This window comes from Triticum urartu, chromosome 6A (assembly GCF_056163025.1).
Source record: "Triticum urartu cultivar PI428250 chromosome 6A, HENAU_Tu73, whole genome shotgun sequence".
Taxonomy (NCBI): Eukaryota; Viridiplantae; Streptophyta; class Magnoliopsida; order Poales; family Poaceae; genus Triticum; species Triticum urartu.
This window is the reverse complement of record NC_141878.1, coordinates 165,654,487-165,668,696: the sequence shown is the minus strand read 5'-3', so window position 1 is coordinate 165,668,696 and position 14,210 is coordinate 165,654,487. Positions and strand designations below refer to the sequence as shown.

Below are 14,210 nucleotides of genomic sequence, written 5' to 3'. Positions count from 1 at the left end.
AATCGTCATTGAGGATCTCTAACTGGTTTGGCATCGTCCTCCAAATTAATTTTGTGTTGGCATAACGTGGGACTAATGCCATTAAGATCATCCAGAGTATATCCAATAGCTGCACGGTGCTTCTTCAGAGTTTTCAATAATATTTCTTCTTGTTGTTCTGAAAGGTTAGCACTAATAATAACAGGATATATTTTCTTTTCATCAAGATAAGCATACTTAAGATTATCAGGTAATGGTTTGAGTTCAAACACGGGTTCACCCTTGGGTTGAGGGGGATCCCCTAGAATTTCAACAGGTAGGTTGTGTTTTAGCATAGGTTCCTGTTGAGCGAACACTTCATCTATTTCCCTTCTTTCCTTCATAAATATATCATTTTCATGGTCTAGCAAATATTGTTCTAACGGATCAGTAGGAGGCATGGCAACAGAAGCAAGACCAATAATCTCATCCTTACTAGGTGATTCTCTATCACGAGGTTGTCTATGAAACTTAGCAAAATTAAACTCATGAGACATACCCTCTAAGCCAATTGTAACAGTATCCTTTTCACAATCAATCTTAGCATTAACTGTATTCAAGAAGGGTCTACCAAAAATAATGGGACAAAAGTCATCCTGTGGGGAACTAAGAACAAGAAAATCTGCAGGATATTTAACCTTCCCACACAAGACTTCAACATCTCTAACAATCCCAATTGGTGAAATAGTATCTCTATTGGCAAGCTTGATAGTAACATCAATACCTTCCAATTCAATGGGTGCAATATCATGCATAATTTCTTTATATAAGTCATAGGGTATTGCACTAGCACTAGCACCCATGTCACATAAACCATGATAATAATGATCTCCTATTTTAACAAAAATAATAGGCATGCCTACCATAGGTCTATGTATCTTAGTATCTGGTCTAACAATATTAGCAGTCTCACCATAGAAATAAATAACATGCCCATCTAAACCATCATCCAAGAGATCTTTAGCCATAGCAATACTAGTTCAACTTTGATTTGCTCAGGAGGTGTATAAGTCCTAGTATTACTCTTATGAACAACAGTCGAAGTTTTAGCATGATCCTTTATCCTAACAGGAAAAGGAGGTTTCTCAACATAAGTAGTAGGAACAATAGGATCACTATAAGTGATAGTCTTTTCTTCAACTGTAATAGGTGTAACTAATTTTACTTCAACGGGAGGATTATATTTAAACCACTTCCCCTTCGGGAGATCAACGTGAGTAGCAAAAGATTCACAAAAAGAAGCTACTATCTCAGAGTCAAGTTCATACTTAGCGCTAAATCCACGGAAAGCATCGGTATCCATAAAAGATTTAACACAATCAAACTTAGGTGTCATACCTGACTCCTTACCATCGTCGGAACCCCAATCTTCAGAGTTGCATTTAATTATTTCCAATAAATCCCATTTGAATTCAATACTCTTCAGCATATAAGAACCAGCACAGGAACTATCGAGCATGTTGCGATCATTGGGAGAAAGATGAGCATAAAAATTTTGAATAATCATTTCTCTAGAGAGCTCATGATTGGGGCATGAATATAACATTGACTTAAGCCTCCCCCAAGCTTGAGCGATGATTTCTCCTTCGCGAGGCCAGAAATTATATATGTAATTATGATCACGATGAACAAGATGCATAGGATAGAACTTCTGGTGAAATTCCAACTTCAATCATTTATAATTCCAAGATCCCGTATCATCACATAGCCTATACCATGTCAATGCATCCCCCTTCAAAGATAAAGGGAAGACCTTCCTTTTGACAACATCATCGGGAATACCTGCAAGCTTAATTAATCCACAAACTTCATCCACAAAGATAAGGTGTAAATCGGGGTGCAATGTTCCATCTCCTGCAAAGGGATTAGCTAGCAGTTTCTCTATCATACCCGAAGGAATCTCAAAGTAAATATTTTCAGTAGGTTAAGTAGGTTGAGGAGCAACTCTTTGCTCTTCTGGTCGGGCTGAAGATACCCCGAACAAGCCCCTCAAAGGATTAGTTTCCATAGTAACAAGTGACAGAAAATGTCAGCACACTATAGAAATGTTTCCTTACCGAGATCCACTCACCAAAAGCGCTACGCTACCCGGCAACGGCGCCAGAAAAGAGTCTTGATGACCCACAAGTGTAGGGGATATATCGTATTCCTTTCGATAAGTAAGAATGTCGAACCCAACGAGAAGCAGAAGGAAATGATAAGCGGTTTTCAGTAAGGTTTTCTCTGCAAGCACTGAAATTGTAGGTAACAGATAGTTTTGTCATAAGATAAATTGTAACGGGTAACAAGCAATGAAAGTAAATAAAGTGCAGCAAGGTGGCCCAATCCTTTTTGTAGCAAAGGACAAGCCTGGACAATTTCTTATAATGATAAAAGAGCTCCCGATGACAAATGGGAATTATCGTCAAGCTAGTTTTCATCACGCTCATATGAATCTCGTTTGGTACTTTGATAATTTGACATGTGGGTGGACCGGTGCTTGGGTACTGCCCTTAATTGGACAAGCATCCCACTTATGATTAACCCCTATTACAAGCATCCGCAACTACAAAAGAAGTATTAAGGTAAACCTAACCACAGCATTAGACATATGGATCCAAATCAGCCCCTTACGAAGCAACGCATAAACTAGAGTTTAAGCTTCTGTCACTATAGCAACCCATCATCTACTTATTACTTCCCAATGCCTTCCACTAGGCCCAAATAATGGTGAAGTGTCATGTAGTCGACGTTCATATAACACCACTAGAGGAAAGACAACATGCATCTCATCAAAATATCGAACAAATACCAAATTCACATGACTACAATAGCAAGACTTCAACCATGTCCTCAGGAACAAACGTAACTACTCACAAAGCATATTCATGTTCATAATCAGAGGAGTAATAATATGTATTAAGGATCTGAACATATGATCTTCCACCAAGTAAACCAATTAGCATCAACTACAAGGAGTAATCAACACTACTAGCAACCCACAGGTACCAATTTGTGGTTTTGATACAAGATTGGATACAAGAGATGAACTAGGGTTTTGAGAGGAGATGGTGCTGGGGAAGATGTTGATGGAGATTGACCCCCTCCTGATGAGAGGATCGTTGGTCATGACGATGGTGATGATTTCCCCCTCCCGGAGGGAAGTTTCCCTGGTAGAACAGCTCTGCCGGAGCTCTAGATTGGTTCAGCCAAGGTTCTGCCTCGTGGGGGCGCAGTTTCGTCACGTAAGCTTGCCCACGATTTTTTCCAGGGTAAAATCCTTCATATACCAGAAGATGGACACCGGAGGCCCACCAGGGGGCCCAGGAGACAAGGGGCGCGCCCAGTAGGGGTGGGCGCGCCCCCCACCCTCCTAGCTAGGGTGTGGGCCCCCTCTGGTGTTTCTTTCGCCCAGTAATTCTTATTAATTCCAAAATTGACTTCCGTGGAGTTTCAGGATTTTTGGAGCTGTGCAGAATAGGTTTCCAATATTTGCTCCTTTTCCAGCCAGAATTCCAACTGCCGGCATTCCCCTCTTCATGGTAAACCTTGTAAAATAAGAGAGAATAGCCATAAGTATTGAGATATAATGTGTAATAACAGCCCATAATGCAATAAATATTGATATAAAAGCATGATGCAAAATGGACGTATCAAACTACGACTAGCTAGTTGTGCTTCCTCCACAGGAATAGGTGTACTAACTGGTGGAGTTGGGGTTCGCCGTGGTAGTACTAGCCCTTTGGGCACTGGAGCTGCCTTACTAACTGCTCTTGTTTGGGAGCTCTGTGGTGGAGATGGTGCTATGTCAACAGGAACTGGGTTACTATCTGCTGGGGTTGGGGTTAGATTGGGTGAAGCTGGTTCTCTGTCCATCGCAGTAGGGGTACAATCTGCGAGAGTTTGGGTTATGTGTGATAGGGCTGGTTCTTGTGCATGTACAACCGGGGTTCTATCTCCACCAAGAGGTAGCATTGTTTTATTTTAAGACCGTGTTTTTAGTCTGCTGGATACTGGCATCACCCGCTCCAATTCAAATGGCTGATAAACAGGAAACATAGTTGAATGTATAGACATTGTATGAGAGACAGATGCAATAGATTGTGTGGAAAAAAGGCATGAAATAGTTGACATGTATATTGTTTAACTAAAACGGGTAGCATGACATAATTTCACATATATGATGTCTATCTAAACTGGATAGCATAGCATAACATAATTCAAAGATATGATGAATAACTAAACAGGATCGCATGACATAATTCACCTACATGGTATCTAATGAATCAGGATCGCATCATTTAATTCACATATGTGATTTATATGCTAAACAAAGGGCATTCGATATGATGTCTGAACTAAGAACATGGTGTTGAATATTGTGTATATGAAGTCTAAACTATGCAATGCAAGACACCATATGCATGATATGAGCAATATAACTGTGCCAAGTTTGAGCATACACCTCGGTGGGGGAATAGGACTGGCCATATGTCTCTGAATCCATCTCTGAGGAGCTATCGGGACCCAACAAGAGATCTACTTCGACAGGTAGCACTGTCTTCTCTGAAGGCCTTGTTTTCACTCTAGATTTTTCCATCTCCCACCCAAATGGCTGATTCACAGGAAGAGTAGTTTAATGTACAAACATTTTCGACAAATGGAAATGTAATGAAGAAAAGGATGGGCAAGATATCATTCAAATATATGATGCCTGGTTAAACATGATGGCATTGCACATTTCACATATATTATGGCTGGCTAAAAGACATGAGAATGCATAATTCCCATATATAATATAGAAACTAAACAGGTGGCATTACGGAACATGTCTAAACTAAGAAGATGACATATATGATGTCAAAAGTAGGCACTGCAAGGCAACATATGCATGATATGACTAACATCATCATGCCAAGGTACAGCAAACACCTTGGGGGGTAAATAGGAGTGGTCAGCGGCGTCTGAATCTGCCTCAGAACAGATATCTTCCTCTGGATTATAATCTGGAGAGGGCTGGGGAGGGTTTGCCATTGAACCCGCCATGGAGCGATGTCTGCATGACATTGTATTGCCGCGCAAAACTCTTCTCTTTTTCTCTACATGTTCAGCATGACTATGTACAATATCTGACATGCATAAAAAAATATGGTGAGATTATGTAAGGAGAGCATGCAGAAATTTAGAGTGATGGTAACAACTAGTGGATGGATCCAAAAATAATGATAGCAGGCTGATGATTGCTTTAAATTAATAAAAAGACAGATGATGATTGCTTTACTATTTGTTTCCCACCCAAGATGAACAACATAGGCATACCCTAGGTGAACCAGATATTATACAGACATACTATTCATTGCTGCATTGATATGTGCCCCACAACTAATTTAGAATTCAAGTTTGAACATTAATTTGGAGTCCAAGAGGTGAACAAGACGATAAAGTAGCAGGTAATTTTAAGCAATGCATAACATAAGCAGAAACAAAAGAGTGCGACCTCTCTTGTGGACCCGTGTACTCCTCAGGTTCATCTGCTGAGTCGATGATGGTGATGCCTTTGTGGTGGGTGCCCGCGGCAGGGAAGGAGATCTGAGGCGGCAAAAGACGGTCAGGAGTCATGATGTCTAGTTTGGTGGATGCTTCTGTCGATGGAGCAGCTCAGGTGAGGTGGACGATGTCGCGGCAGGAGCAGGAAAAACCACACAAAGTTCCCTTCGACACCTACCTGTAACTGAAGTAATTCTGTAAGGGCTCATTTGGCTTGCATGATTCTACAAACGCAGGGATAGGAAAAACACCAGAATAGGATAGGAATGCACATGGTAAACAGAGCATTTGTAAACACAGGATTTCTGTCAACTTAGGTGTTTGGTTTACAGGAATTGGAAGAGCAGAGGAATGCAAAGAAACATGGCCAAAATAAAGTGAAACCATATGAAAGCGTGTAAAGTTAGAATGTTATTCTGCCACTAATGCACTTGGTCTTGTTTACATGCATAGGATTTTGAAAAGTAGGTCCAGGTGGATGTTTTGCTTCATTCCTTATTGCTATGAATAATTGAATAGTAGAGTGCCATTGGAAAAATTCCCTATTGCTATGTTTTTCATTGAACCAAAATAGCCCTAATGGATCGACGTGAATGTATAGCAATAAGTGATGCAACAAGTGTACAACCTCTTTGCCGTAGCCGTGTCGACCTCAGCATCATTGGGTTGGTCACTGAAGTAGTTGAAGCAGAGGTGGCTGTCGGAGGTGTGGAGGAAGATCTGAGGAATCTGTAGATGGCGTCCAGGGCACTGCTATGTTGTGATGGATCGTTCTTTCGTTGGAGCAGCTCCGGTGAGCTGTAAGACGTCAAGGCTGAAGGAGCACAAAACAAAAATCGTCAATCTCAAGTGGGATTCTAATAGGATCTCCAATAGATGATGTAAAATAGATGTAAAATTTACATCACCAAAAACTACCTGACTACAACAGATGAGGTAAAAACTGTTGACTCTGAACTTAACTGTTGAAACTGAAATTTACTATGGAATCTGAATGCTACTGTCAAAACTGAACGCAATGGTAGCGGAGAGGCACTTGACATGTAGTTTAGGGAGGGCCTGCAGTTCATCTTCAACCTGCGCCCCCCTGAGCCGCCAGCCACCACCGGCCGAACCGCCAGCCCCAGCGCCGCCTCGCCGCCCCGAAACAACTCCCCACTGCCGCCCCGGCTAGCCCTCTAGGCCCCTCGCCCCCCACCCTGAACCCTAAGATTGATAGTGGGGTACCTCTCCGGCGAGCCCCCGTCCCCGCTGCGGGTGGTTCTTCCTTAACTCCGGCGAGCCCCCCCAACCGCTAAAAATTGACTGACCCAAAATTCGATTCAGTCGACTGAAGTGTGGCTAAATCGGAGCAGATCAGCAGCACGAGCGAGGGGGAGAGCAGCAGCAACAGCTGGGCGAGTGAGCGATCGAGCAAGAGCCGGAGCAGCAGCAGCAGCGCGAGCGAGCTAGAGCCGGAGCAGCAGCAGCAGATCTGGCTGGTATGGATGCCGCCGCCGAAGGGGCCTCGCATTGGGGGAGAGCTGCCGTGGAGATGTTGCCTGCGGCACCGGCTCCATGGGGGTGCAGGATGGAGCACCGTCATCGCCGGAAGGTCGAGTTAAGGAGAAGGTGCGATGCGATGAGTGTACAACCTCTTTGGTGGCGCCGAGTAGGCCTCGGCTTCGTCTGAGGAGTCGGTGAGGATGCTACGGTTCTAGTGGAGCAGGTTAAGGCGGCGCTGTGGGGATGGAGCAGCTGTGATAGACGAGGCGATCGTCGGAGAAGCTCCTTGGAAGGCAGGACAGGGCGGCTGAACCGGCGGGACGACAAGATGGACGACAGATCCTCATCCGGGGAGGTGGACGAGGGACGTCGAGCTGTTGCGATGGACAACGTCATCGGGGAAGAGGCTCCGGCTGGGCAGCTGTGAGGTGGCGGACGGAGGAGGGTGGGGTTTCGTGGCTGGAGCGGAGAGGTTATGGCGGCCTCTGATTTCGAATGGCGAAAAGGGGGCGATGGGAGGGGGTGAAGCATGACTTAGGGATGCGCTTGTCCAAAATGTAGGGTGTGTTACAAAAGTACCCCCCCCCACTGATTTGAACTAGTGGCCCTTTCGACTCAGGGTTAGAAGGGGGATTTCGCATGTCGGGATTTGGCAGCTGGAGGGAGTTTTCGCGCGCATTGTAATTTCGGGATAGCAAGGCGCGGGTTGTGGAGGCGCCAGTTTTGGGAGCACGATATCTGAATTTTCGTGATATAAAATGATGCGGGTTGAATTTTAAGGACAAGTCTAACATGTAGTAATATTGTACTTGTACGTACCAAATCAATTCGCACTTCCCTCAACCAAAAAGAAAACAAAAAAATAAAACTATTCACACCACACAAAGAAAGAGTCTTGCCCCGTTTTACTATACAAATGCTATTCAAAGTTGTATAATGCATGTAACCTACTCATACCAACATTTTAGTGCATTCCAAATGTCTATACTACCGCTGCAATATGAACTAAATTTGAATTCGTTTCTCTATTTCAATAAGAATCTACAATCATGATTGTTGCCAACTTCAACCATCATTCGTGTGTTACCTTAATAACACACCACATGATTACTATAGAGATAGATATGAACTACATGAACTCGAATTCTATTTTTTGAATACACTTGATGTTGATTCCAAATAATAGTACATTGGATGTACTAACTATATATTCATAATCTAAACCATGTTCCATACGTACACCGTGATTATCACACAAAGTATAGTGCCCCGCCCCCTACATTATGATAATCACGGTGTACGTATGGAACATGGTTTAGATTATGAATATATAGTTAGTACATCCAATGTACTATTATTTGGAATCAACATCAAGTGTATTCAAAAAATAGAATTCGAGTTCATGTAGTTCAGGTCTAAATTATAATCAATGTTCTATGTATTATACGTAGTACTAGCAAGATGCCCATGCGTTCCACAGAACATCAACATGATCAAGGGGCCTAATTTGCAAATATGGAGAGGGGTGTGGGTATCTTTTTTCAAACTTGCCATAGTTTCCTTCCTATCCACCAGATATAAATCGGACGACCTATATTGCAGGATGGCAGGCACACCATCATCAACAACTCTGTTTTTTATAAGAGTAGAGATAAAATATATTATATGTAGTATAACATGTTCATAACCACACCATGTGTATCACCGTTATATATATTCACACATGCGTCGGTTTAAAACACTATGATAAATTCTTCAAATATCCAAATTTGCTTTTTATAATGAAGTATGATCTCTATTCGTCTTTTACACCCACACAATCATCTTATCTTTGTAGCTAGCGCTAACTTTCTCTCGTGCATGCACACGCCCGCATCCCTCTCACCCTCCCTCAGCATTCTCTAGCTCCATCGCGCAAATTCGTCTTTTCACTTTAGGTCGTTCACCCACGGTGTGTGTAGGCCCCCTAGCTCCTTTATTGCACACATCGATCGATATGCCTCTCTAGCCAGGTGAGCCTAGCAAAAACACAAGCTTCCCCTCTTCTCTTGTCACTGTCGATGCCTCACTCCCACAACTCTTTTCATCGATCTCGTACTCGCACACTCCTTCCCCCTCGATATAGTATGCCTCTCGTACCACCTCCTAGATGCATCCCTCTCTCTCTATCCTTCTCCTCGTGCCTCATTTCCTTCTAACACACACATGCATGTATACCGATCGATCTCCCAACATATACCTAGATCGACTTTAACTATCCCCCCCATCGATCGACGTACCTCACAAGTTATGTCTCTCCTTTCTCTAACAAAGGGCGATTGATATTCCTATGTAGTTACGTGTGCTTACCACAGCCATATCGTCCCCCTGATCATTCGTGCATGCCTCCTGGCCCGTCTCTCACACACACGTGCACATACAACAAGCAGCCATCTCCTCTCTTATTGATATTGAGGGCGTGCCCTCCGTTTGTCTAGCAAGCCTATCCCACCATTTTTTAGAAGCAACTCCACTACCACCCCCTCCAACACTCTAGCTCTGTCTCTCTCCCAACCTTATTCCTCTCCTGCACATATGCATGGATGCCGATCGATCTCCCTTAATACATGAGGCAGATCGATCTCCCTAATACATGAGGTAGGCCTCTCTCCTCCTCCACACATATACCAGCCATTGTACCTCTATAGTTAATTGGGCCTCTCTCTTCCCCCACCACACACCGATAGTCGAGCGCTGCAGGTAGGTATCCATGCCACAGAGACAAACTGCACATGACCCCTCTCACGTTCCAGTAGGCCAGCCACTATATATCTCTGACGTGGGCACACAAAAATTTGATGGCACTCTTTATCGATCGGGCGCACGCACACACACATCATCCCTCTCTTCGATTCTATGGACACCTCAAGCCGATGATACCTCCACTCTGTTCTCATGGATCGCCCCCTCTATATATATGTTATATCCAGGACTCTATTTCACACACATTGCATATGTTACATTTTTTGATTGACCCCCCAAAAAAAACTCTCACAAACCCACACACTATATCTCTCTAGGTTTTTATCTCTCTCACACAACCCCACGTAGGTGGTGTACGTATACAAGAAGAGAATAGGTGCACCGTGCATGTACTCACGCTTCGTGCCAAGCCACACCCGCGCGGGTACATGGTGGAGCTCATTTCTTTACGAAATGGCAGCCCACGTGCTAATTTGAACGCCTGTAGCGGTTGTTTACCTAGGGAGGTCGTGTACCACGCGTGCACGAAACGAAGTTCGACTTGACGCGTTGCCGCGTTATTTTTAAATAAAGTTATAGTGCTCAATGGCACGTACACAGAATATAAAACAATTTTTATGGAGAAAAAGGTAGTCCGCTCCACTATATACAATGGAGCCTGCCTGCCTAGTTTGTCGCTCTTCAGAGTATCTCACACAAGGCTGCGGTGGCCTCTATCTCTCTCTCACCATTGGTCACTGATCCGGCCGCATCCCGTCCGCCGGGGGAAAGGGAGTGCGGTGGCCTCCCTCTCTCTCTCTCTCTCATTGTTGGTCACTAATCCGGCTGCATCGGGGAAAGGAAGGAAGTGCATCGTTTCTCTGTTTGACGGCGAGGCAGCACATCCCGATCTGCGGTACACGTCGTTCTCTCTGACCAACCTCCGGTGCGGCAGGGCCTATGCCACCTACTCGCTGTCATGGTATGGGCAGATTCCGCCCGCCGCCGCTCACCTAGTTACATCCCGACGACCTCCAGGTATCCCCTCCGGCCTTCCTCCACTGCCCGTCTTCCCATGTCGCTGCATGTGGATCTTCCATAGTTCTTTGCCCAAAACGTAGCTCGTCCGGTGTACTTTCCATATTGCAATCTCATCCTCACACCGTTTTAGACAAACACAACCGTGTTGTTATCTTCCCTTAGGACAAGGAATATTCTTCTTTTTTGTCATCGCATGTTTCATCAACTGTTATTGGCCAGTAATTGTTTCCTTTCTACCTCTTTTTTGCAAACAGGGCTATCCATTTCACCTCGTTGCTATTGCGACCTTTTGGTGAACTGCCCAAATCACTTTTTTCTTAAGAATGTTTTCTGCAGTTGTACTAAAATGTCACACAAGCAACGTCTCTACATTTCAGTGCGACTGCACAAAGGGAGACTGGTTTTTCTCTATCCTCCTCATCCAACTTCGAGCCTAATCTTCTCCAACTAGTTAGTCTTAAGAGAGACTGCAAAGGTGATCGGCATCAGCAGTCCTCTATTATCGTAATCACACTTAATATCTTTGGAACAGGGACGCTCAGCTCTACTTTAGTGGAACTGCACAAAATGATCGGAATGTTGCATGCTCCGGACAGCTACTTTTTTGCCAACATGCCTTGTTGATTTAGACAGAGCTGGAGGGACGTTGCTGCCAATGAAAGCATGGATCAATTTTAATTTAACACCTTCTCACAACTCTGTCTTCAGTTGTGATGTAAATATTAGCTCTGATCTGCTAATAATTGACATGCATTAGCAAGGAAGTTAGTTTATTATTGTTTCTGAAAGAGCATCGATGGCAAGACACACGAAACAAAAGCTGAAAGCTCACACCATTGTACAATTTCATGTCACTGGAAAATTATTTGTATAGTACGTCAATTATGTAAACAAATGATGGAAGCTTGATAGCATTGCCAGAAGCCTCTTCACCATCCGGGTCCATGTGCCATGCACAAAATTATACTCCTTCGTTCCTAAATATTTGTCTTTTTACAAATTTCAAATGGGCATATTTTAGAGTGTAGATTCACTCATTTTGCTTCATATGTGTACTCCCTCCATTCCTAAATACTCTATTTGTCTTTCTAGAGATTTCAACAAGTGACTACATACGGAGCAAAATGAGTGAATCTACAGTCTAAAATATGTCTATATACATCCGTATGTAGTAGTCCATTTGAATCTCTAAAAAGACAAATATTTGAGTAGTCACTTGTTGAAATCTCTAGAAAGACAAATACTCCAGAGTATATTTAAGAACCGAGGGGGTAGTGCACAACCGCATGGGAGACTCAGCCTGGTCGTTGCGCCGCATTAATAGTGAGTAATGAGCAGTCAAATCATAAGCCCCACCTTTCCCACTGTAAGTTGCTCGGAAGAAGCAACCATCAATACGCTCTTCTTTGAATCCGCTCATACTACTCCATCTGTCACTGTTTATAGAGCGCGCTTCAAAAAAAGAAAAAATTATGTGGGACCAAGGCGACTAGTGATCGGCCTGAAAAATAGCATTGGTAGTTATAGCACGACGACTATTACTAGAGGGAATAATGCGTACACACATGTATGCAATACTTCCACCCCGGGTACACACATGGACTTGATTGCGGTTACCACGCCCTAGTTAATTGAGCATTAAAACAAACGCGTCTAAAGTCTCTCTGGTGGTGGAAATGCATTGAGAGAAATGCATCATAATGAAGCGCGCCCTATAAACTGTGACGGAGGGAGGAGTAGTATGAAGGTGCAAAATCAAGTACGCGTATGGCCAATTGGTCAACCCACCTCCTCTTGGCATATCACTGACATGTGGGACAGGAGTGTGAGCAAACCGATCTCAATTGATGGCAAAGAGCCAACCCGCCGTTCCTTCAGAGAGACGAGGAGCGAGAACACACAGACGGGCTCGCACGGAGGCCAAGATATATTCAAGCATGGTTGGTTGATCGATATCATCATTACATGTTGGGCTGCCGTTTTCCGCCCTTCTCCGGAATAAACATGTACTTTATCAGAGATAAAAATAAGAGTACAGACGCTCCACCATGCGGTTCTAGTAGTAGTACTACTCGTACTACTGTGCTTGGCTCTTCGCCTCTTCGTGAAGTCGAACAATGATGGTAATCCGCATGTTGGGTACTACAGTGTATGCCTCTGACAATCTGACACCGAATGGACTGATGCATGTCCACCGAGGGTAGGTTGAATTAGTCGATAGGCGTAAGCGAGCTTCACCTTGTCCTGCAAGCTTCTCCTCGTTCTGCGAGTTGACGGGACACACCAAAAAGTAGTGCTAGTCCATACTCCCTCCTTTCCGGTTAATATGGCTTAATCTTTTTTGCAAGTAAATGAGGGAGCTTTATTCATATATCTTAGGACGATCAACCAAGACACTGGTCACTAGGAAGCGAGGTACCCCGCAAAAAAAGAAGTACGAAGCGAGGTGTTTCATCAAGCCAGCTCTCGGCCACATTCAAAGTGCAGCAAGCACGGTTCGCACGAAGATGCGCTGCAAGGTTTGTTGACCTGTTTACATGCTGAATAACAAAAAAATAGGAAATATAACCGAGCGCTCCTATTTGTAACAGGATATGAGCCAGAATTAAGCGAGAATTGTGGCGAGTGTTCCATGCAATCAACTTCCATTATCACATGCGAGAACCCTTGAAGAGAACCAAATGTGTTGAAGATTGCTTTATCACATTTTAAAATAATAATAAGAGTGCAGACGCTCCTCCATCCGGTTCCTAGTACATACCTCTATAGGCTATAGTAGTAGTACTAGTACTACTAGTAAATTTTGCGCTTGGCTGTTCGCCTATTTGGGAAGTTGAACAATAATAGTACTAGTAGTATAGTGTATGCTTCTCGCAATCTGACACCGAATTAACTGTTGCACGTCCACCGCCTGAGCGAGGGAGAGCTTGTATTAGTCAAAAGTTTCTCCTTGTCCTGCGAGCCACCGCGCGCAAGCTTCTCCCGTCCTGCAACCTTCTCCTCGTTCGGCAAGTTGACGGGACACAACAAAGTAATGCTAGTCCATACTGCCTCCTCTCCAGTTAATATGGCTTAATTTCAAACGAGATAAATACACTGTCTGTCACTGTATATTTGTAAAAATACAGTCAGTGGACTTCATAATATGCTCATTGCGCTCAGTATATATATTCCGGTGTTTATACGGTCACTAGCTCACCCTGACTGAGTATGTGTGTGCATGCACGTGTAGGTTGAGCACTTAAGCGTGACTGTGTGTGTTCCGTCGTGTGCTCGGACATGCATGCATTAGGGCGTCGCACGCGTTTTTGCGTCCATGTGTACATGTGACTGTTGCATACACGTAGGGGGAGTACGTGTAGGGGCCACTACAGAGCAGTCAAATCACACAGTAAGTTAGTCGGAAGAAGCAACCATCA

General features: G+C 43.9%; 1 pseudogene; it reads right to left on the bottom strand.

Annotated features, from left to right (window-relative positions):
- Positions 1-2,966: 2,966 nt before the first annotated feature.
- LOC125517345 (uncharacterized) overlaps positions 2,967-14,210 on the bottom strand; it is a 28,636-nt pseudogene continuing 17,392 nt past the window's right edge.